Genomic DNA, 23,660 nt, shown 5'->3' on the forward strand with positions numbered 1-23,660 from the left:
ATTTCTTGTCAGATCGGGTACAATCAGGGTGGCTTCAAATCCGGATGAATAGACCAGTTATTCTCAGTGAAATACACGCCCGAAAAAATTAATGTCACACATTCCGTGAATTATGCCGAGTACTTCCGGTATCCCGACTTGTTCCTGAAATCCGCTTCCTAAATACAGTACGCAGGATATACTCCCTGTTCACACTATTGAAAGCTTTCTGGAAATCGGTGAAGAGCAGAAGAAACAAAGATCCACACCACGTACACTATTCCAAAATGATCCATACGGTGTTGATGTGGTCAATGCAGTCGATCAAGTTTTCGAGGTGTTCCTTGATACTGACCGGAATTATATCAGCTATTATCCTTGCGATGTCAGGGGTACGCAGACTCCCTGCAATCAAAATGGGTGAATTTCTGACCACATGCCAGTGAATTCGTGATCTGCGGCAACTTCTGTTTCCCTGACAAGGTGCAATAAAAAATTCTCTTCTGTCACGGTGAACACTACGTCGAATTGCTCGGGATTTCGCAGGATTTCGGAGCTCAGGCGCGTCGTGCTTGCTGCCAATTGCAGCAATCAGTTGCTTTTGTTCAAAGATTCGCTTCCATGATCCCGCAATCAGCCAGATTTTGTGAAGCCCCTTCGGGACGTAGCGAGTTATCAGGCGTCTGATTAGTAAAGATAATTCTGCCAGCTCCGCCGAGCAACAGCTGAGCCATATAATCGCTGGAAAATTTTTTTTAATAAGGGCCCATTCGCCTATCTAGAAATCTTACTCTCGAAAAGCCCCTAAACTATGCATTTCATATGCACCATACGCTATAAGTCAACGTTGCAGAAATTTCTCGAAATCAATGAAAACCAGGAGAAGCGGACATAGTAGAAAGTTGATGGGATCAATATAGGAAAACCCAGCCCGAAAACCAGCATGCCCCTTATCGACCATCTGAAAAGATTTTTCGTCCCTTGCAGGATCATTATATGTGTTATTTTGTTTTTGTTTTTTTCCACATATATACACATATATACATTAGATTAAAATACCAAGTGACTTTTATAAATCCATTCTAGAATTCACGATATCCATTTGGATTCACCACAATTGGCCAATTGAAAAAGGCATGAAAATATTTCAGCGTTTCCACACAATATTCCTGAAAAATTTAGGGAAAGGGCCTAAGTTCCAAGCAGAATTTTGTGAAATCATAATAAAAGTGCGTGCATATCCACTATTAGACATGAATAATAAACAGAATATGCAGTAAATTAGTTGAGTTAAAGAATTTCTAGTTTAGTTTCCATTGTAGTTTCTCACCATGTTTCAAAAAACTGAAGAGTATATATGTCTGTATATTTTGGAACTCGAGGATTCAGCGTGAACTTGATGTCCCCAGTACCTTCGGAATCAACTTAAGGGGGTTATCCCGTGTGAAGGCCTTTTTTTCGCAGTTTTTAGAAAGTTTTTGTGAAGAACTGGATAAAGATACAAATACGAACTTTTCACCATATATTTATTAATATTTTGAGCATGGGTAGTAATTTTTCCAGTACGATAGCATTGGTCGTTATTAAAATACAGAGCAACTTATACATCCATCGGTTGAACGGTTAAGGGAACTATACTGGGCGGGCCTACCAGGGATGGAGCAGTCCAGGGTGCTTATTGGGGGATACGAACCCATACGCACAAAGGATTGCTTGAACCTCACCAAAAACAACCTCCGAATCATAGTGGGAATTCTCACTGGTCATTGTCGGCTGAACTATCACCTAGGGAAGCTAGGGATATCTACAGGCACTTCCTGCAGGTGAGGAGGAGGACGAAACCTCTATACACGTCCTGGGGCAGTGTCCGGCACTTGTAAAAAGTAGGTCGAGGCATCTGGGAGAACACTTAAAACCAGATGCAAAGCTGAAAGATCTAGAAGTAGGGAACATACTAAAGTTCCTAACGGTTGTAGGCCTGCTTGAGATACTATGATCAATAGGTACACTATAACCAGTAAAAGGGACACAATAGTTCTTCAAGGACGCGGTGCGACTTTCTCTTAACAGAATAATAATAATATGCACCTATCTTCAAAAAAAGGTGTTTTCCTGCTGCCACGCTAGAGGGCGCTGTGATTACCTTAAAGAAAAAAAGTAAACGGCATTTTAACGTCAAGACTTAATTACAGTCCGCAAACTAGGATTATTAAAAAATATTAAAAACTAAATTTTTGTTCCCGTGTTAAATTTTTTTTGGTAAATTTTAGTGTTTATTTAAGGCTTCTTTATTGAATAAAAAAAAACTACTGAATGAATCCCAATTATCCTAGTTTGCGGACCGTAGAAATATGTTATGAATAAGTCGTGAAAATTTCAAAGAATTTCGTTGGATAGATTTTGAGCTATGGTGGCAGCCGATTTTCAACATACAGTTTCGAGAAAAACGCATTTAGAAAGTAGAATGCGATTTTGAGCCATAAAACCTTAACTGACCATTAATCTGCTATATCTAATCTATAAACCTTAGGTTTCTTCGAGAAACACATGTACAGCCTTGGCTTCAATTCTGGTCCTTTTAGTGAAGTCATTCGAAAGTCATTCGGACCGATAAATACGCGTTTTACGGCGATCAACATAAATCTGGCATGTGACTTATTACGTGTTTAACACCGTAATTTCCGAACGACTCCGAATATCAAAAAATCACTTTGCCCATATATTCTACATTATAATAATAATAATCGTTGGCACAACAATCCATATTGGATCAGAGCCTTGAAGTATGTTAGAGCACTTCATTCAAGACCGTAACGGTACACTACAAAGCACTGTAGGAGGCAATGTGGTCAGCATTACGCTCGCCCGAGATTATTACCCTGATTTGACTCAGGTACTCATTCACAGCTGAGTCGACTGATATCCGACGTCAAATCACGATACAAATCCCACTGCCGCCAGCGAGATTTGAACCGCGACCTTCCGTACGACAGCCTTGTGCTCTAACCACTCAGCTATCCGGAAACTACATTATATCTAGATATAATTCGAAACGTCTCACCATAGTCGAAGCTCTTACTGTACAAGACAATGATATTGCCAGTCCTCATGTATTCCTCGGAGACTTGGGTTCTTAGCAAGAAGAATTGCGAACTCTTGGCCGCGTTCGTGAGAAAGAAGAGTTTTTGGCCCCCTACATGAAGACGGACGATTCCGTAGCCTACATAACGACGAAATCTATGAGCGATACCATGACCGTCCGGTTGTGGATAAAATCCGACTCAATAGGTTACGGTGGGTGGGTCACTTAATCCGTATGGATGAGGATGATCCCACCCGGAAAGTCTATAAGGGCAATTTCTATGGTAGAAAAAGAAGACGAGGCAGACCCTGCCTAAGATTGAGCGATGGCGTAGGTCAGGACGCCAGAGAGCTAATAGGGATATCGAATTGGTGGACCTCGGCGCAAAATGGGGATGTCTGGAGTTCCTTATTAAGGCAGGCCTAGACCGGATACCGGTTGTTGCGCCGTTGATGATGATAATTGATGCTAGAAAAAAAATTCGACTCCTCGGCTGCGACACACGAGATGACCCCCTTAAAATAACGATTTACACAGGTTTACTAAATTTATATGAGCTAATTACGAGTGCGTTGAAAATCATTTGGAGTTACGTAATATGATCACACTAACTACGATTAGTCCATGGTTCACGCCCTTGGACTTTTCAGTTTCAATTGTAATTATGTTAATTTTTGAATAAATTCAGGAATATCTCTGCGATATACAAGTATTATTTAGATAAAGATAAATAAAATAAATAGGAGATTGAAAATTGGGCACTATATGTCTAAAAATTACTTTGTATTTTCTGATAAATAGCTTTTCATATGCTTTTACTTAGAGCAATTGGTCAGCGAGGATGTTATGCCAGATAAAGTTTAGTTGAGACAATATACCGGAAACAAATAGGCATGATTATAGCTGTTTCCCCGCGAGTCCACAAAGGAGTGGCAGAATATCCAATAAAATATCTGGGCCTTAGTAACGAGTGTGCAGAAACTAAACACCCAAGAGATAAGTGGAAATCGCATGGTTGCCAACGTGGACCATAGAATACCACCCATTGCTGGTGCCTTGAGCACTGTGTGTGTAAAAAGCATAGGGGAAATATTGACGAATGATGGTGATGAATTAGCGCTCCCCAGATGTACAAATGCCTTCGATCTTTCGTCCACATATAGGTCACAGTTTGGTTGATTAATCTTTAGATCGCCTACAGCTAAGATATATGCCTGGACGCAAGAGGAGGCAGATATCGTAAGCGTATCTGCAATGTTTTAGGTAAGATCAAATAATCCATTGAACTCTTCCTCGTTGTTTGACCAAAACAGCATTAGGCTCATCGCTGATAATAATAAAATATAATATCGTTGACAGAAGGGTGCGACTTCGAATTCCTTGGAGATTACATCTTACTGTAAATTACGGGATTTCTGTAGCTCTGAGCCCATTGAGCTGGCGTTCAAGAATGCACTACAAGGATTATCTGTTTGTTGGAAAGGGAGACTAAAAAGGACAAACCTGCAAATTTCAAAAATAGCTTCCTAATAAAATATCGAAATAATGGTTCAGATATGGACTAACTTCAGAACATCGAACTTGGACTAGCGAAAATGGTTTTTTATTGGTTTCTGGAATGTGCGCACGCTTCCAACCAGCCGTATGGTTTGTTTTCTCCAATATGTGCAAAAATATCGATAATATTAGCTGGACATTTTGAGCTTAAGCGAAGTGAGATAATGTGGTTTTGGAGAGTACTCCTCTTCCCTTGTGACAATATGTTTCAGAGTTCTATGCAAAAGCTAAGTGATAGTACGCACGAATCCTGTGTCGAAATATTGCTAACAACTACCGCAAGCGGCGCTCTCTTGCGTGGAAGCCTATTTCTAGCAGAATCTGGACTTCGGTGCAGGGTACGGAGAATCAGTAATTTACAGTGCGACACTAACGGATAAGTCCGATGTACAGGAGAAGCATGCTCTCTGCACGCAATTCAGGAGAGACATCATGAAGATGATATTGTAATTCTGATAGGAGGATTGAATATTAATGGGAGCTCTAACAATACCTGCTCGGACATGTGAAGGAGAGCATGATCTTGCGTTAAAAAGTTTGTAGATTTGGACCACTTTCAGAGCTTCGTCATCCGCAGTACAAATCCCTGCTGTAAGGTCAACCTGGTTACGACTCGGCAGAAAAGACCTTCCAATCAAATCAAGCATATCGCGATATGCAATAGATTGAGGAGTTGCCTGCTGAACGTGCGTCACAAGAGAGAAGATGATGATCATCTACTGGTCACCTCACTTTGTTTGCGTGCCGTACCGGGTATGTTGAGAGGGGGGTTATAGCATACTCCCCAAATTCAATACCGGTCGTTTCCGCGTCTTTTTGACCAAGGCGTGTTACGTCACTCGTCCAACGTAACATCTTCGACTCCATTATCGCAAGACGCCGTTCATTTTTTTTTATTATCGGCCAACACTCAGAAGCATAGAAGACAACAAGGCAGACGACACTGCGGTAAATTTTCGACTTGAAACGTTTATTGATACGTCGATCAAAAGGAACACCAGTTGTGGAATGCCATTTAATCCAGGTTGCGCTAGTTCGTGAAGCAATTTCATAACGCAATTCCGCAATTTTTCGACTCTGGGCAACAGTTCCATTACTGTGAGAAATTATAACACGAAACATACTCAGTGGAACTTCCGACTAGTCAATCCGTAAGGGAAGGAGCTTTGGAATCTTCTGAACGGTACAAAGAATGATGAGTTCATTCCATCTTTGAACCCAACTTTCTGGCCGACCGACCCCTGTAAAACTCCCGACCTTATCGATTCTAGAATTATAAAAAAAAATGTTCATCAAGAAACGATTTCAGCTGAACCGTGTTACCAGCTCTCATCTGATCTCTCCTGCCATCATACAGATTTTCGAACAGCGTTCTAAAGAAAGCGACGCGGAAGTTCTAATAATTTGCTAACTGGTTCAAATATCAGAATTGAGAACTTCTACCTATCCAATGGAACACCTTTCGAGAAGCGTTTCAACAACATCCTCTACCTGGCTACGCGACTACCTACGAAACTAAATTAGAGGGTGGCCGATCAATATATGCCCTCAAGGCGTATCCTAAAAATGATCAACATAAAACAAAATCTGAGATGGGCATGGCAAACGCATCGTTCCCCAAGGTTAAAAACTGAACTATCAGAGCCGACAGAAAGCCTGCGAAAACCCCTGAATGATAAAACTCAGCAGAGTTTGCAAAACTACCTAACTGTGATAGTGGGCACCCATTATTTTCTTTGGGAGGCGTTTAGGAATCTAAATTAATAAATGTGACAGTCAGATAGACAGACAGCCACGGGGACGGACAGTGAGACAATAAATCAATTTTAATAAAGTTGTTTTTAACATAAAACCTTAAAAACGAAACGGCATTTACCACATTTGCACCTAGAAAGTATTATAGTAGCTGGGTTTGTAATACCTGTGAAAAATGTGCTACACTCGCGGCCCATTTGGAAAATAGTTTTACACCGAATTAAGTGGAAAACAAAGTTCAGCTTCCAAAATGCTAATTCTCATCTATTAAAACTCATCTTAGCTTCAAAGGTGAAAATATCTTTCAAATCATCAGGGAACTCGATCCTAAGAAAGGACGTAGCCACGACTAAAATTACAAACAGATCTTCAATTCGATGACACATATTGGTTACTTTCTGAGCATGTGGGAAATTTCTGTTATAATTACTGTTGAAAAACCAGGAAAGTAGTATCCTACCGCCCGAAAAGCCTACTTCCTACCTTATCAAAAGTGTTTGAAAAACTGTTGGCATCAAAGATTCTGTCTCCGATCATCAATTCGACTTCCGAGAAAGGCACGACACAACAGAACAGGTTCAACGCTTTCAACCAAGGTAATGTTGTTCCACCAAGTTCCTCGATAATGCCAAGGCGTTTGACCAAATGTGGTACAAAAGGCTATTGTACAAGATTCGAAAAATTCTACCGGCAAATATGTATGGTATCTTCAGGTCCTTCAGATCGGTCGTTCCGATTAAGATCTCCAATGAAGCATACTAGGACTATTATTATTATTATAACTGGTATATGTTTCCAATCTGTCAGTTGACGATCATTTGTTTATATCTACGTTTGCGGACGACACGGCAATCCTTCCATAAAAGCTCTGAAGATACCTCCGAATCCCTAGAAATGCTAATAGCATGGAGAATTCGCACGAACCAGAGCTGTTGCGTTACCTTTACTCTGCATCGGAAAACTTGCCCACCCATTCCGATAAATGGAATCAATATTCTACAAAGTGATGTGATGATACAATGTTAGACATTTTGGCTTGTGCTTGGATCGGCGTTTAACTTGGAGGAGACACATCGAAATTAAAAGAATGCAAGTGAAACTAAAAGTCAAAAGTATATACTGGTTGATAATAATAATATTTTATCGCTAGAAAGTGAGCTATTAATTAAACCCACCTGGACCTTCGGAATTCAGTTATTGGATGCAACAAAACCTTCCAACATCAAACGGCTCCAATAAACGCAGTCGAAGGTCCTTCGAATAATAACTAATGAACTTTATTAATCAATAATAGTAGCTTGCTTCGAAATCTGAATGTTCCTCTCGTAGATGACGAAATAGAAATTAATAAATATTGTAAAAATTAAAAGATCATCCAAATATTCTTGCCAGAAAATTGTTAAAAAATTCTCATTGATTGATTAATCTTCGCCTCAGAATACTGTCAAAGATAACTTTATAATAATCAAAAAACTCAAACACTAAGGAGGAATTTATATTCGTTTTAGTCAATAAGATTACAGTATATATTATTACATCTGCGAGACGTGAAAGATACAATGATGAATGAACTTGGAAAAATGAAAACTAATGAGAGACCATAAGCTTATATGTCGCGGGCGAAAATTGTAACACTGATAGCTGTGATTCGGTTGACCTTCGTATCTCCAAGTCGGAATCACGGAGGCTGGACGCTTCGGGTGTAATGGTTTTGTGTTCATCTTGTGTCAACAATTTCCTATGCACGTTTTCCTATTCGTACATAGCTAAAAACTCTCCCTCAGGGATCGTCAACGATCCTTCATGGGTCGTTTACGATATGGGGAGTGGCGTCCCCGAGGTGCCCGAGCAAGTAGTTCTGACCCCCTAGCTGGCATAATACTTGCGTCCTAGGAGTCTGGAGCCGTCGGCAACTCCCTGTCGACGTCGATGGGGTGATGTGAGCCTAGCTCTGCCAAGGTGGTAGTTGTGGCGTGTATCAGGAGCCAGCCCCTTCGGGACCCTGGTCGGGTAGTGTGCATTGAACCGGTGTTAGTGGACCGTGTTGCCTCGAGCGAGCGCTGATCTGTCCGTGAATTCCGGGATCAGCTAAGCGTAGGTCAGGCCTCAGAGAACTGAGGTAGGGGCTGTGTCCCCGAAGGTATACCCGTTCCTGACTATTGCAGCCCGCTCCTTTGCACACGATGCGCTGGTAAACAACTCAAATGGAGAATAAAAACGAACGAAACGAGGAGATAGTGGAAACGGAGAGTGAGCTGGCTGCGTTTATTCGCAGCACGAAAATGCGCCGTTCGCCCCAGCGCCCAGCGAAGGTCGCAACAAGGGCTGAAATACCCGACGAGACATCGGGACGCGCAGACGGAGAGAAAGACTCAGAAAGTGATGCGGCACCTGCAACACAGACAGGAACCCAGACCATACCGCACAGTGCTGTAATTGGGGAAAGAGGCACAGTGGAAACTGCCGAAACTAATAAAATGGTTTCGAATATAAGCCGAGTGGGAGGACTGTCGATTACTCTGGCGCAAGCTAAAGAGGAAAGACTTATTAAAAAATGCACGGCAGTTGTGAAGCATATGCGATCTGCGACGTACCTCCAGAAAAACGTCGGTAAGGGGGTGAAAAACGGGCTAATGGAGCTGGAAGAGCTCCTGGACAGGATTTCATACTATAGGCGAGCATGGAAAGTAAGACAAAATCCGCAGGAAGCAGAAATAACCGCGCTTCCCGAGGAGAACACCACGAGTACCAAACGGATCGCTGACAGTTCATTGCAGAGCGAACTTGGTAAAAAACGAAAGGAGGAAGGGACATCTGAAGGAGACTTCACTCAGGTACTCTCCAGGGCTGAAAAGAAGAAGGCAAAGAGGATCAAAAGACAACAACACATCGCGCCATCAGAAAAACCTCTGCCTAAAATTAAGGCGGACACGAAGAACGGAGTGCCAAAAGAAAAGGTGGGGAGACGAAGGAGGACTAGACCGCCAGCTTTGCTTATTAAGCCGACGGAAGGTAAGACTTTTGCGGAAGTCCTCAGCGAAATTCGTTACAAAATCAAACCCGAAGACAACGGAGCGGAGGTGTCTTCCATACGTAAAACGAAGGGCGGTGGAGTCTTAGTCGAACTAGGCCCGAAGACTATAAATAAAGTCACGTTCTGTGAAGCAGTCAAGGGGCTTCTAGGAGAAAAAGCTTTGGTTTCTAGCCTGGAACCCACGTGTGCTTTAGAAATCCGAGACCTTGACTGTCTCACGGAAAAGAACGAGGTAGAAGAGGCCATCAAACGCGAATGCCCGGAGGTAACCAGTGTCCGGATTGGTATCACCTCCGCAAACTCCCGAGGCCAAAAACTCGCTGTGGTGGAAGTTGCCGAGCAATACGCGAGCAAGCTTCTAAACAGCGGGAAAATAAGAATTGGTTGGGTAGTGTGTAGGATACGAATTCGGGCCGCCCCAACCAAATGTTACAGATGTTTGGATTATGGGCACACATCTGCAAACTGTCGGGGACCTGACAGAAGGGCAACATGCCGTAAATGCGGTCAGGCAGGCCATAAACCGAATAGCTGCAATGAAAAGGAAAGCTGCGTCCTATGCAGGGACCGTGGCGCGACTGATGAGAGCATTGCGCACACTGCGGGATCGGGGCGGTGTCCAGTTTTCAGAGCAGAACTGGAAAGAGCTAGGATACGGTCAACATGATTCGCATCCTACAAATCAAAATGCACCGGAGTGCACCCGCTCAGGAGTTGCTAGCGCAGTTCGCTGCGGAGACCAAAGCTGATTTAGTACTCATCAGTGAGCAGTATCGAAACAAGGGCCCAGTTTCATGGCACCCAGACATATCAGGTACCGCTGCCATCTGGGTTCGGGACGGCACCCTCCTGGGGGTTCTTGCCCAAGGCCGAGGGGACGGCTTTGTCTGGATTCGGTGTTCAGGGATAACGTTTTTTAGTGTCTATCTTACGCCGAATGAGACGATGCCGGACTTTCGTCGGAGGCTTGATGCTTTGGAGGACGCTATCTTAAGCACAGATGGGTGGATCCTGGTCGGGGGTGACTTCAACGCTAGGGCACTTGAATGGGGCATGCCTCACACAGATTCCAGAGGGAAACGAATTCTGGAAATGGCGGCGAGAACAGGACTGGTAGTTCTAAACACCGGATCCACCCCAACGTTCCGGCGCCCGGGCTGCGAAGGAAGCATTCCAGACGTAACCTTCGCGTCGGAATCACTCGTGTCGCTGGTGGACGGGTGGCGAGTTCTGGAAGACTTTTCGGCAAGTGACCACCAATACATTGCTTTCGAAGTGGTGGACACAAACTCTCGGTGTGCGCCATCCCAGCAATCTTTCGGTATATGGAACGTCGCGAAAGTGAACACCGGGAAGTTTGTCGAAACTCTTGGAACAGGTGGGGCCACGCTGAAGGGTACTCCTGGGGGCGGTGGCGCCGCGGCTGACACTGTCGTAAATTCAGTTATGAACCTGATAACGACGGTCTGCGGAGCCTCCATGCCCAGGAAAACATCGAGGCGCGGCAAACCTTCCATGTATTGGTGGACAGTGGAAATAGCAGAGCTCCGGAAGGAGTGTCACAGACTCCGCCGCTTAACACAACGTCTAGGCGACCGGGGGGAGTGATGTACCATAATGATGGAGTACAAATCAGCCAAAAGGAGACTCCGCAGCGCAATAAACAAGAGCAAAGCTCGCTGCTGGCAAGATCTGATCGACGAGGTGAATGGGGATCCGTGGGGACTTGGTTACAAACTTGTAACCCGAAAAATCGGGGCTCTGCGGAAACCCTGTTCACTTAAGGCCGAACAGATGGACCGCATTGTGAGGGCACTCATCCCTGCCCACCCCGTATGGGATGGTGACGTCGGCGCGGAGAGCGCAGAGGACTGTCCACTTTTCTCTATAAAAGAGTTGGAACAGACAGTCCTCTCTATGAAAAACAAGAAGGCGCCTGGACCCGATGGTATTCCAGCAGAGGTATACAAACTGGTATTCCAACACCGGCCAGACCTACTGCTCGACGCATTCAACGCTTGCCTGAAAGAGGGCATTTTCCCTGCTCGTTGGAAAGTTGCGAGGCTTGCGCTGATCCCTAAAGGGAAAGGCGATCCCGAATTGCCGTCTTCATACCGCCCACTATGTATGCTTGATACTGCTGGGAAAGTACTCGAAAAGCTCATCAGAAGTAGACTCGCTGAAGTGATACGCGCTGCCGGAGATTTATCTCCCCGGCAGTTTGGTTTTAGGGCAGGGAGATCGACAATTGATGCTGTCATGCAGGTCGTGGACGCCGTTCGACGAGCAGAGGCACATAGCCGCCGAACTCGACGGGTGGTGCTCCTCGTAACGCTTGACGTCAGAAACGCCTTCAATACCGTAAGATGGAAAGACATTCTAGGCACACTAGACAATACCTTCAACGTGCCGAACTATCTCTTACGGATTTTGAGGGACTATCTGAGGAACCGCTCCCTGCTCTACGAAACACTAGAGGGTCAAAGGTGGATGGAGGTCACGTCGGGGGTAGCACAGGGATCCATCCTAGGGCCGGACCTCTGGAACGCTACCTATAACAGTCTGCTTAAACTCGACATGCCAGAAGAGTCGCGCCTAGTCGGCTACGCAGATGATGTCGCAGTGCTTGTTGCTGGAAGCACTGTCGAACAGGCGCAAAGCAGACTCGGCATATTGATGCGACGGGTAAGCGGATGGATGACTACTCATAGTTTCAACCTTGCACTGGAAAAAACCGAAGTAGTCATCCTGACTAAAAAGAGAATTCCGACCCTGCGTCCCATATCGTTCGGCGAGTCGATAATCGAGTCAAAATCAGCGGTAAAGTACCTCGGGTTGACTCTTGACTCAAAGATGACCTTTTCTGAGCAAATCCAAGCAGCAGCGAACAAGGCTGCTGCTGGAGTTTCGGCGTTAAGTAGGCTAATGGCAAACATTGGGGGTCCTACGTCTAGTAGGCGACGTCTCCTGATGAGCTCAACGCAGTCTGTCCTGCTCTACGGCGCAGAGGTATGGGCTGGCGCTCTTAACAAGGAGGTATATCGTAGACGCCTCGCGCAAATACAGAGACGGGGAGCTTTACGGGTGGCGTCTGCGTACCGCACAGTTTCTGAACCGGCCGTGATGGTGATCGCGGGAGTTATCCCCGTTGCCCTTCTTGCTAGGGAGCGTCAGGCCATATACAAGCGCAAGGGAGATGAGCCAAGGGAAGTGGTTGCTCGCGAAGAACGGCAACACACTCTAGACGAGTGGCAGCTCTCTTGGCAAAATGAAACTAGAGGCAGATGGACTGCGCGACTCATCGGCAACTTAGGTGCGTGGCTGAATCGAAAGCATGGTGAGACTGACTATTTCCTTACTCAATTTTTAAGTGGGCATGGAAGTTTTCAGTCTTACCTGCACAAGATTGGAAAGGCGCGTTCTCCGGATTGTGAGTTTTGCAATGGAGTTGTGGACGATGCCCACCACACTTTTTTTTCTTGTGGAAGGTGGGATGGGGTTCGTCAGCAGCTCTATTTAAACACAGGGGATCTCTCTCCAGACAACATTGTCGAAGAGATGCTGAGGACTGCTGACAGCTGGAACCGTGTTGCCCATTACGTTCGGGCCCTTCTCGTTGCTAAGAAGATAGAACTCGACCGGTGGAGGAGCTGGATGGCAGGGGGCTCCTTGAACTCACAGTTCCCTTCCTCCCCTCCCGTTGGTGAAAGGAATTCCCTGATTTGAAGGCTCCGCAAGGCGGGAGAGTTCGGGGGCTGGCCCGAAGTAATGTGACAAACGGTTCCAGGCTAGCTCTCTGATGATGGGGAGGTGTTTAGTTGGTAGTCGGACGACGTACCGAATCGGGAGTCCAACACTGTGTGCGTAAATGCATTCACCTGCTCTACCCCCAAAAAAAAAACAGCTAAAAACTCAAAATAGTCCTCGATATACATATGTATATGTATGTATATATATGAGTTCATTTTATATGATGATGATGTCATACAAATCTAAGAGAACGATAAATTCATGTGAAATTTTGTTGTGTTATAACTTTGTTGATAATAGCTAGATTTTCAAGCTTTCCAAAATTGTGTAGTATATCATTACTTATAAAGGTACCCAATTTTGCACTTCTATGATACGCTATTGTTAGCTTTATTTGCGTATATTTCACCTTGTATCAGAAATAAAATCAGTTTCGAAAAGTAGTAATTGAGCCCTTGCATTTGATGTCCCACATGATCATATTTTGTGTAAAAAAAGCACACTACCCTTTCGCTTGTATGGGGATTTCCTCCCTAAACCCAGTGCCAAATGATGCCACTCGTTGTACGCAAAAGGATTCATAAACCACACGTACTCACCGAATTTCGTCACAGGAGCATCAATCGTTTCCGAGCAAATCGGACAAATTTGCATCTATGCAATGCCCTGGACTTTTATACGTTTGGCCAGCAATGAAATCCTACAAAAGTCACAGTCGAGAATACTAAAGATTACTTCGCGCACCATTTACGTCAAAATCTCCAATATCTACCGGAACGCGCAGATTCCACTCGTTAAAGATGGAGCTCTGAGGTTGAAAAATGTTTACGTGAAAACCTTCCCGCCTACCCATACAACAAGTTCAAATTTCAATTAGTGCTAAGATTTGATTATTTATCTATTAATGAAAGATTCGGTGAATAAAACATTTTAAAAAAGAAAACTCATCATCTTTCGCTGCCACATTCCAATTGATATAATGAGTGTTTGGCATGCTTTCTTTTTGAATAAGTTATCTCATTTCCCAATAGTATCTCCGTTCAATGTACCCACAAATGTTTCCTGGGGCAGATTTTCCACTTTTACACCTTCCCCTGCACAACATTGCATGCGTGCGAAAGTATTTATCTTAATGGTCGCTTTTGAAACCCTAAAACCAGCGCTTCTGTTATGCTCCATAGCGATTCACTCAAAGCCGAACAAACGCCGTTTACCCGGTGAAGGTATTTGTGGAATGCAGATAACATGGAATGTTTGAATCTTCTCCAGAGAAGGCAGGTGCATTGGATCACTGTTAACATGGGAAGACACGAATAGCAACAAAGTGTTGCACACAAAACTGTTCTCAGCTTATTGTGGCGGTGAAGTGTTTATTTGATCAACATTATTGAATGCAGAATCAAACTTTCATTAGGCAGGCAGGATATACATATAAACACATGTGTGGGTACGTGCATACGTTCGTTTGGAAGTTCTTAGATATACTCGTCAGGTCGTTTGACCGCCTACAGATGACTTTCGATGCCAACCGAACGAAAGTCTTCCGCTAAAATAAGGGAATGGTACTGATTTTTTTCTGGGCTAAAACTCGGACCGCAACTTTTACTTTATGGTGGCATTATTTCCTCTGGACAACTACGTATGCCTAAATTACAGTAACGGGCTAAGGCGACCAAGCAATTAGCTTTAGGCGAAAATTGGAGTGGATATTTTAGTAAGTGCACCGTGCGCCCGCTGACTAATTAGGTGTTGGCATGCGGAGCGAGACGAGCCGGTCGCTGCTCAGCCACCCGAACAAAAGATTCCAGATTTCTTCGCCACTCACCCACATTTACCTTTTCGCCAACCGACTCTTACTTGCCGACACAGCAGTTACCCAGCCGTTACCACTCCATCAAGCCATTAAAATTGCTTCCGACTGCTGACGGCCACCTCCTCATGTCTTGGGTGTTATTTGTGCTGGCTAGGTAGGAACGCTCTCAACCCAAATGTATCTTTGTTTGTTTGTCGTGCGCCGTTCTATCGGCCTCGGCCGCTTTCCCTTAGCTACACACTTCGATTTCGTATGTGCCACGATAACAGTTTAAGGCATTCGACGGAAACATCTCCACAATGGAGTTTGGGACGGATCCGCGGCCCCCACATCACCTGCCCAGTAACCATCTGAACAAAAAGATGCCGAAGAGCAAAACAGGTATCCATCCACTCGTACGTATGTACAACTGTTCACCTTCCCTTCTCCGCCAGCCGACGTGACTGGAAGCGATGAGATGTTAACGTGTAAGAATTGCGCCCAGCGTTCTTAGCGACCACGGTTCGGCTAGGAACACGTTTGATTACATCTTAACCCACAAGCGTTGTTATCAGTGCGGGATTTGGTATGATTAGAGGCCAGTCGCGGCCTGGACCAAGCGCTTCTGAGTCAAGCAGCGGTGATACGGCGCCGCGGCAGCAGCACAACTTACAGACTGACGACGAGCGAACGGCCGTTCTCCATAGAAGTGAACGGTCCGCACGTTCGAAAGCTCTCCAGTAACAGATATTTGGTACCGTTACTGGTGACTAATTCCCCAGATATATGCAGCCGTCTAATTATCACCTAAAAGGACAAATTCGCGAATACTTGGATAGAGGAAGGCACTCACCGGGGGCGGGTACAGCTGCTCAGGAGAGGGCAGATCCAGCCTGGTTTTCTGCTCTGCCCAGCAAATGGTGCCCTGATTCAATGACTGGACAAGTTAACTTGGTGGCACTTGATTCCCGTCGACAACGCGCATCTACGAAACGCCAGCACTGAAGACCGCTCGAGGAAGACGGAACTAAGCTTGTCGAAAACCCAGCGACATGGGATAAATCGCCGAATAGACACCACTCCCAGACATCACTTATTCATCCACACTTGTTGTTGCTTTACTTCGCGAGGAGTCAAAGTCGGAGAAGCCGCACTTCAGCCTTTAACCCGTTCACTGCCCCGACACTGCTTCGCTGGGCGGTGAAGAGGTCTTCGCTGTTAGGATAACACGTCTAAGGTTGGCCGCACGCTGAGGGCTTCCGCTCGCACCATTCACCGCTGGGATTACGTTCCCTGGACTTTTCTCGACACTGACCGTGCACGCCACAACAACTTTCTCTCCACTTTCCGCCACTTGCGCTGGGAATGACGATTCCACGGCTTTGATTAACTCTTGAACTCTTGACACTGAACCAAATCACCTTCCGGCAATCAGCACGCGATTTGCAAGGCGAACCGGACTCGGACGATGCGAGCAGCACAAAGTTCCCGTGAACCAGGAGGAATCGGAAGAAGCGCGAGCGAACCTGGCATACACCCGACCGCTCCAACTACTATGCACAAAGTACCAGCGTAGAGGCCATGGCCCGCGAAAAGTATCTACAGTTTCACCATCACCTTCGGTAGCTTTTCAAATATTCCAAACTTCATAGCGGTCTAGCCACTTGATCCCCGCCGCCCGACGCACCCGGACTGGGTCTAGCATCTGAACCTCGCAAGACTGAAAACCTGTCGCGACTCACTCATGTGAGCAACGTTGGTATCATGTGCACACTCGATTCCTCCGAGATTCGCTGCGCGAGAATCCGGTACTTGGCCAGTAACTAGCGCAAACTGGGCCCGCCGAAGAGCTCCTACGCTAGATTCGCACCAGGCAGTCCACTATCTTCTCTGGGAGCAATTGTCATAGATGAATTCTTGGGCTCCAGTGGCAACGTCAATCCTCGGCCAGAATCTAACGCACACACACACGCACGTAAACGCGGAGAGCTGGAAAGCTTGCGTAGTGAAGAACACCTTTACCGCGCATGAGGTGTTTCTCTTCTTCTTCGCCTTCCATGTAAACAACAGATACATCTCCCGTCGGACCGCATCTTTCAGTTGGACGCAGGGGCGTAGGTGGATGGAGATTTTCGTTTGGAGAACGTTGCTACTGATTGTGCATAAATACGTAGCCTTGTAACGTTCACTAGCCGCGATAGATTCAATTCACTTGCAAGAATTTCGAACGAATTCAACTTAAATTACACTTTCCGCCTTAGTTTTGCTTCTTCCAAATTACGCAATTAATTTCAAAATTACCAACGATTTGGCTGTTATCGCTTGCTTACACATCAAAGCGCTAAGTTAACCCCAAAGCAGTCAAAGAAGAATTTTCTGAGCTTGTTAAAATCCCAATTGTTTGTAATTTCCTTAATCATTTAACATATTCCTCGGTTCTTTCTAAACAGTGGGGGGAGTTCTCGAATTTTACTTCTTATGCAAATACAATAATTCCATACAATTGCTGGACGTTTATGGGTAAGCTTTGGAATTGCCACAGCCTTAATATCTGCCAATTGAAAGTTGAATCTAAATATCTGCATTGAGGAGAAAAGGAAGATCAATTTTATTTACTTAATCCTTGGAAAACGCGTTTCGGCGTTTTGACCGTTTTATGTAAAACAAAACCTTATTAAAATGGGTTTACTGTTTGCCTGGCGGTTTTTTTTCTTGAGGGGGTGGAAATCTTTAACATTGGCCTGCCAGCGTGTGTGATTTTTACCTACTAAAATCACTCCTGGCTGCCCCCGTGTCCCGCGGAACCACCATTAGCGGAGCCAGCTTACTCCAACTTTGCCACCTTTCTTCTCAAAGCGGCGTACGTAACCGTGGTTTTCTCGTCTCCTCTGCCTTTCGCAGTTTGTTCTGGATAGATGCAATCATTAGGTTCACCGCACGGCATTCACTGTGCTAGCGTTTTTCTCACCAGATTTTCTTGTACCAGCACCTCTCCGAGAGTCTCCGATAGGTTCCTCCACAAATCTAAACAGTGAAAGAACACGCGCTCTGGGTACTCTGGGACTCCATCGCAGTTTGCACTTTAAACATGTACAGGTGCTGGCGATATCCTCTATGCCCCCGTGAGAAACTGTGAGTCCACCGACCCTTTCTCGAGCGTTCCCAAGGCTCTTGCCATCTATTCAGAGATCTCTCGCTTTCAGCGTTTTTGATCTGCCCTCCTTTGTGGCATGGATGGACTTCAATGATCCCTACTGGCATCTTGGCAGATGAGATCACGAACATATATAAGTTCGTCATCTCATCTGCCAAGATGTCAACGGGCATTATTCCCGAGATGATGCAGCATTATCTGAGGCAGCCCTAAAGGCAGAACACACCCTTAGGGCTGTCCTGCTGTAGATTGCTTTCAGTTTATGAGCATGAATTGCAATCTGCAATGCCTTTCCCCAAACTGGGGCTGCATATGCCCCTCACCTCTAAGCAACCTAGTAGTATGTCTTAGCCCTCCCATGTTCGGCATCATGTTTGGGAAGGCCATATTTGCCATTCTTCCAGTGAATGCTTTCTGGCCAAAATACTACATGTGTTGCTTAAAGCTGACCTTTACGTCAATCACCACTCCCAAGTATTTAATGGCCGGCTTAGGAGTAATGACATAATCCCGAATTTGAATAAGAGCATAATTTCTTTTACGGCGCTTGGTAATAAGGACCCGTTTCCTCAGCAAGTACACAAGCAACTCCCTAGCCAAACCTTAACAGCACTGATTGCTTCGCATAAGTATAACTTCACATCTCCAAGATGCTTGCAACCAAAAACACTGCTATGTCGTCGTCATAACACACCACCGCGACTCCCTCCCGGATCAGAAGATTAAGCACATCGTTGTACAAGATGTTCTAGAGCAGTAAGAAGGCCTGTGGAACACCGGCAGGGACAACGTACTCCTGGGGTCCGTCATCGGTTTCTTGCCAGAGCCTCCGTTCTTGTTAGTAGCTATTAACAATAGCGAGATAAGCGGGAATACCAATCTTTGCCAAGCATTTCTGTATTAGGTGACCGAATTGACCTGTCACACATGCATCTTTTTCAGAAACGGTTATATATTAACCCTAAATTTGGTGGAAAGGTGGGGACTGTGAACGCCCACGCATACATTCTACGTGGAATATAAGGGGAGGGGTAGGCATTCAAAAGGGGGTTGTGAATTTTTCTTTCACCAAATATAGTCATGCGATATTTATTGCACAAAGGGTAGTATAGGTCCCAGGGCGAAACGTGGATTGGTACCCACGATGGAGCATAAAAACTGGGAAACGCCTGCTAAACCAACACTAACAGCTCTACTACCAAACCCTATCTCCACCTCCACGTGGTGATCGCTAGGAGTTCTTTCTTTATGAAAACTACAGACGGAGAAGGATGAAGGCGAGTCTCCCGCGCCTAAAAACGGGACAAATTGTACCAACTGGTCCTCCAGGTTCGGGTTTGGGTAGGGCTGACAACCCTGCACGGAAAACAACTTGTTACGAAGCCACAACAGGAGCCTCGGACTGGACGAATTTTACGACGACGAGCCCGGCAACGACAAAGGAATAACGATTTGCGCATTTTCTCATGGAACGTGCGCTCCCTGCACAGGGATGAAGCTGCTGAGCAGCTAGTCGATACCCTGTCCCAATATAGGACTGATGTAACAGCGTTACAGGAGATGCGTTGGATAGGAACCGGTTTCCTGGAGAAGAGCCGCTACACCATATATTATAGTGGATATCCAGTAAACCATGTGCTCGGAGTAGGTTGTCCTAGATATGATATCAAAATCATACTGGGGTGTTTTAACAACCAAGTAGGGAAGGAGCCCGTATTCAGGCGATACGTTGGCTCCCCTAGCTTACACCAAAATACAAATGATAACGGACTACGGATTATTCAATTAGAAGTGTCACACGAAATGGTTGTTGGAAGTACCTGGTTTGCGCGGAAAGCGGTTCAGAAACATACGTGGACCTCTCCAGACGGGACCACTTTCAATCAAATTGACCACGTGTTGATCGAACGCCGTCACCTCTCGGCCTTCATGAATGTCAGAGCAAGTGGGGCGCCAATATAGACTCGGGCCACTATCTCGTTGGCATGGTGCTCCAAGCTCGAATTACGGCTCCACCTACAATCCTTTCTGGCAATCAGGTGAGAGTGAATACTGAAGCCATCCACAACACTGCCCTCCGCGACACTTATAAGAGGGAAATGGAGGCCGCAATAACCGCAGTCAACAGAGGTCCTGGAGATGAAGCATCAACAAATGATCTTCACAATTACCTGAAGAACGTTATAATTGATACGGCCACAAAGATACTTGGCTCCAGCCACAAAAACAGTTGGAACGGCTGGTTTGACGATGCAAGTAAGCAACGGAACGGAAGAATGCCGCATACCGAGTAATGTTGCATTATCAAAGAACGGCATGCGCAGAGACTTATCACGAACTCCGTCGAGCGGCGAAGCAACTTTACAGACGGAAAAAGGTAGCCTGGGAGAACCAACAGGTCTATGAACTCGAAAAGTACAAGGAGCAACCGCACCAGGCACGGAAGTTTTACCAACAAGTCAGCAGGATGAAGCCTTATACACCTCGATGCTCATCCACCCAAAAAAAAGAGGGAAACCTGATTTCCGACAGAGTAGGCATATTGGAGCGATGGGTTGAGTACTTTGATGAGCTACTGAACAACTAGAACATCGGTGAGTTGGAGGTCCCGCCAACTAAAGACGACGGACAAATACTGCCACCACCAAGTATAGGAGAAACTGTCCGTGCAATTCATCGGCTTAAAAATCATAAGTCGCCAGAAGCGGATGGAATTACAGATGAATTAGTTAAATATGGAAGCAACCAGTTACACCTAGTGGTTCATCAGCTTGTGCTTAAGGTATGGGGCAGCGAATCAATGCCTGACGATTGGCAACGAGGCATTATCTGTCTCATACATAAAAAGGGAGATATCATACAGTGCAGTTATAGAGGTATCACGTTGCTGAGTACCATCTATCAGATATTCTCCGCTATCTTGCTAGGCCGGATAGCCCCATACGCCCAGAACATCATTGGCCCATACCAAAGAGGCTTCACTCCAGGCAAATCAGCAACAGGTCAGATTTTCTCTCTGCGGCAACAAATGGAATAACTGTAGAATATGGACAATAGTTGCACCATCTGTTCATCGACTTTAAAGCCGCCTATGATAGCATAGCCAGGGTAAAACTGTACACGGCCATGAGAGAATTCGGTATCCCGACGGAATTAATAAGACTGACTAGGCTGACCCTGACTAATGTGCGAGGCCAGATAAAAGCAGCAGGATCACTCTCAAGACCATTCGACATCAACAACGGTCTACGACAAGGGGATGCCCTATCATGCGTCCTCTTTAACCTGGCCCTCGAGAAAGTGATCCGGGATGCTGAGGTAAATGCAAGAGGTATGATCCTCTTTAATTCCACCCAACTACTGGCCTATGCTGACGATATTAACATCATGAAGATCGAGTAGACGGCACTAGATCTTGGGCTGCACATCAATGAAGGCAAGACAAAGTATATGGTGGCAAAGTCAGCACCGAAAACCAACCAACCGACGACATCAAACCGCACTGGTCAAACAGGAAGAATAAGGATAGGAGAATACAACTTTGAGACCGTTGATAATTTCTCCTATCTAAGGTCGAAAATCACAACCGATAACAGCTACGACGATAAAATCCGCGCACGGTTGTTGTCAGCCAACAGAGCCTATTTCAGCTTACAAAAACTCTTCCGCTCGGAACGTCTCACCATAGGGTCAAAGCTCTTACTGTACAAGACTATGATCTTGCCAGTCCTCATGTATTCCTCAAAGACTTGGGTTCTTAGCAAGAAAAATTGCGAACTCTTGGCCGCGTTCGAGAGAAGAATCCTCGGAAGAATTTTTGGCCCCCAAAATGAGGATGGACGATCCCGTAGTCTACATAACGACGAAATCTATGAGCGATACCATGATCGTCAGGTTGTGGATAAAATCTGGCTCAATAGGTTACGGTTGGCGGGTCACTTAATCCATATGGAAAGTCTATAAGAGCAATATCTATGGTAGAAAAAGATGACGAGGCAGACCCTGCCTAAGATGGAGCAATGACGTAGGTCAGGATGCCAGACAGCTTTTAGGGATGTCGAATTGGTGGACGTCGACGCAAACCGAGATGTCGGGAGTTCCTTATTAAGGCAGGACTAGGACTAGAACTAGAAACAGAAGTCCAGAAATAATATTTATTGCACACAAGGGGACGCGGGGCTGAAAATTGGTCACTTCTTTCAAAGGCCCATTCTCACAACCTACTCAAATGAAAATCTCCTAAAAATCGCGAAGCTGCCACTACAGCGTGCCTAGGCTCCGAAGTAACTTCCATGCCAAAATTTATTCAAATAAAGTTAATAATAGAAAGTTACTGTAATTTTTAGTATTTGACTGCGAAACCCTCCTTAAGTTCTACAATTATGAAATGATTGCGCGGTAGTATAGGGTATAATATAAAGCATAATCGTACGAAGTTTAGTGCAAAATGCACTGTTACTAACAAAGTTATAATATGTCAAAATTGTCGCTTCTATGTAAATTTTGAGACTTTGAATGCGAGTAGCACGCTAGGTACTAATAGCCGGAAAGTCCATGATTGATTTCTGGAATGTACGCAGATTCGCCGACAACAATATCGAGGGTCCCCATGGAATGCTCGTTTTCGTCAACTCTAGCGGGAATTCAAACGATATAGGCTGGACAATCTGGGCCTAAGTGATATAAAATGGTGGGACTCTAGATAGTACTTCTTCCCCTTTTGCGCGATGTGCTTTTATATTCTGAAAACAGTAGAGTGGTAGCAGACATAAATCATGTATTTTTTCTGACGGCTGCCTCAAGACATGCTATTTTGATTTAAGAGTCGGTTTCTGACAGAATTCTAATTGCAAGATCCGGGTCCATATTAAGAAGCTTGTCAATTGTACAATGCAATGCACCATCGGAGACCTCCGATAGAGTGGAGAAGGACGCTTTCTACGCGCAATTACAGGCAGTTCAGATGATCGCGATGGAGGATCTGAACACCAAAATGGCTCTAATAACACGTTACTACTCGAGATATGGGGAGGGGGGAGAACGATCTTTGTCAGCATAACGATAATGAACATTGTTCCAACACAGAACCTGACATAAGGTTAGTTGGGTTTAAATTGACCGACACCGTATGAGTAATCAGGTTGTCCACTTTGCGATTAGCAGTACATTTAGGGGTCTGTCTTCAGGATGAGCGCTGACATCGGGTTCGAAAGGGATGATCATCTGATGATCGGTTACGTTACGTTCTCACCGCAGAGTTATTTATCTTTGCACTTACCGCCTCCGCAGATTTGCTATTTCGACTTGTACTGAAGTCTCGGGAATCTGAGACTTTTCCTGGAGAATGGAAGAAGGGAATGGTATTTAAAATTTCAAATAAGGGTACCCGTTCTGAGTGTGGCAATCGGAAAGGTATCTATGTACTGCCTGCCCTCGCAAATATAATATCTGAAATTACTCTAGAACTCATCAAAGAACATCTAAAAAGCTTGATAGACAGAGAGCAGGCTTGTTTTCCGCTCTGGACATTGACCATATCAACAACCAACGACGTATT

The 23,660-nt window shown here is 45.2% G+C and overlaps 1 protein-coding gene across 1 annotated transcript in view; it reads right to left on the minus strand.

The window, feature by feature from the left end:
* LOC119651044 (serine/threonine-protein kinase D3) overlaps window positions 1-16,902 on the minus strand; it is a 122,618-nt gene extending 105,716 nt beyond the window's left edge. The window contains exon 1 of the mRNA XM_038054366.1: window positions 15,803-16,902. The gene's annotated coding sequence lies outside the window, so the exon portion shown is untranslated. The remainder of the gene's footprint in view (window positions 1-15,802) is intronic.
* Between the last annotated feature and the right edge of the window lie 6,758 nt (window positions 16,903-23,660).

Source organism: Hermetia illucens, chromosome 3 (assembly GCF_905115235.1).
Source record: "Hermetia illucens chromosome 3, iHerIll2.2.curated.20191125, whole genome shotgun sequence".
NCBI classification, from domain to species: Eukaryota; Metazoa; Arthropoda; class Insecta; order Diptera; family Stratiomyidae; genus Hermetia; species Hermetia illucens.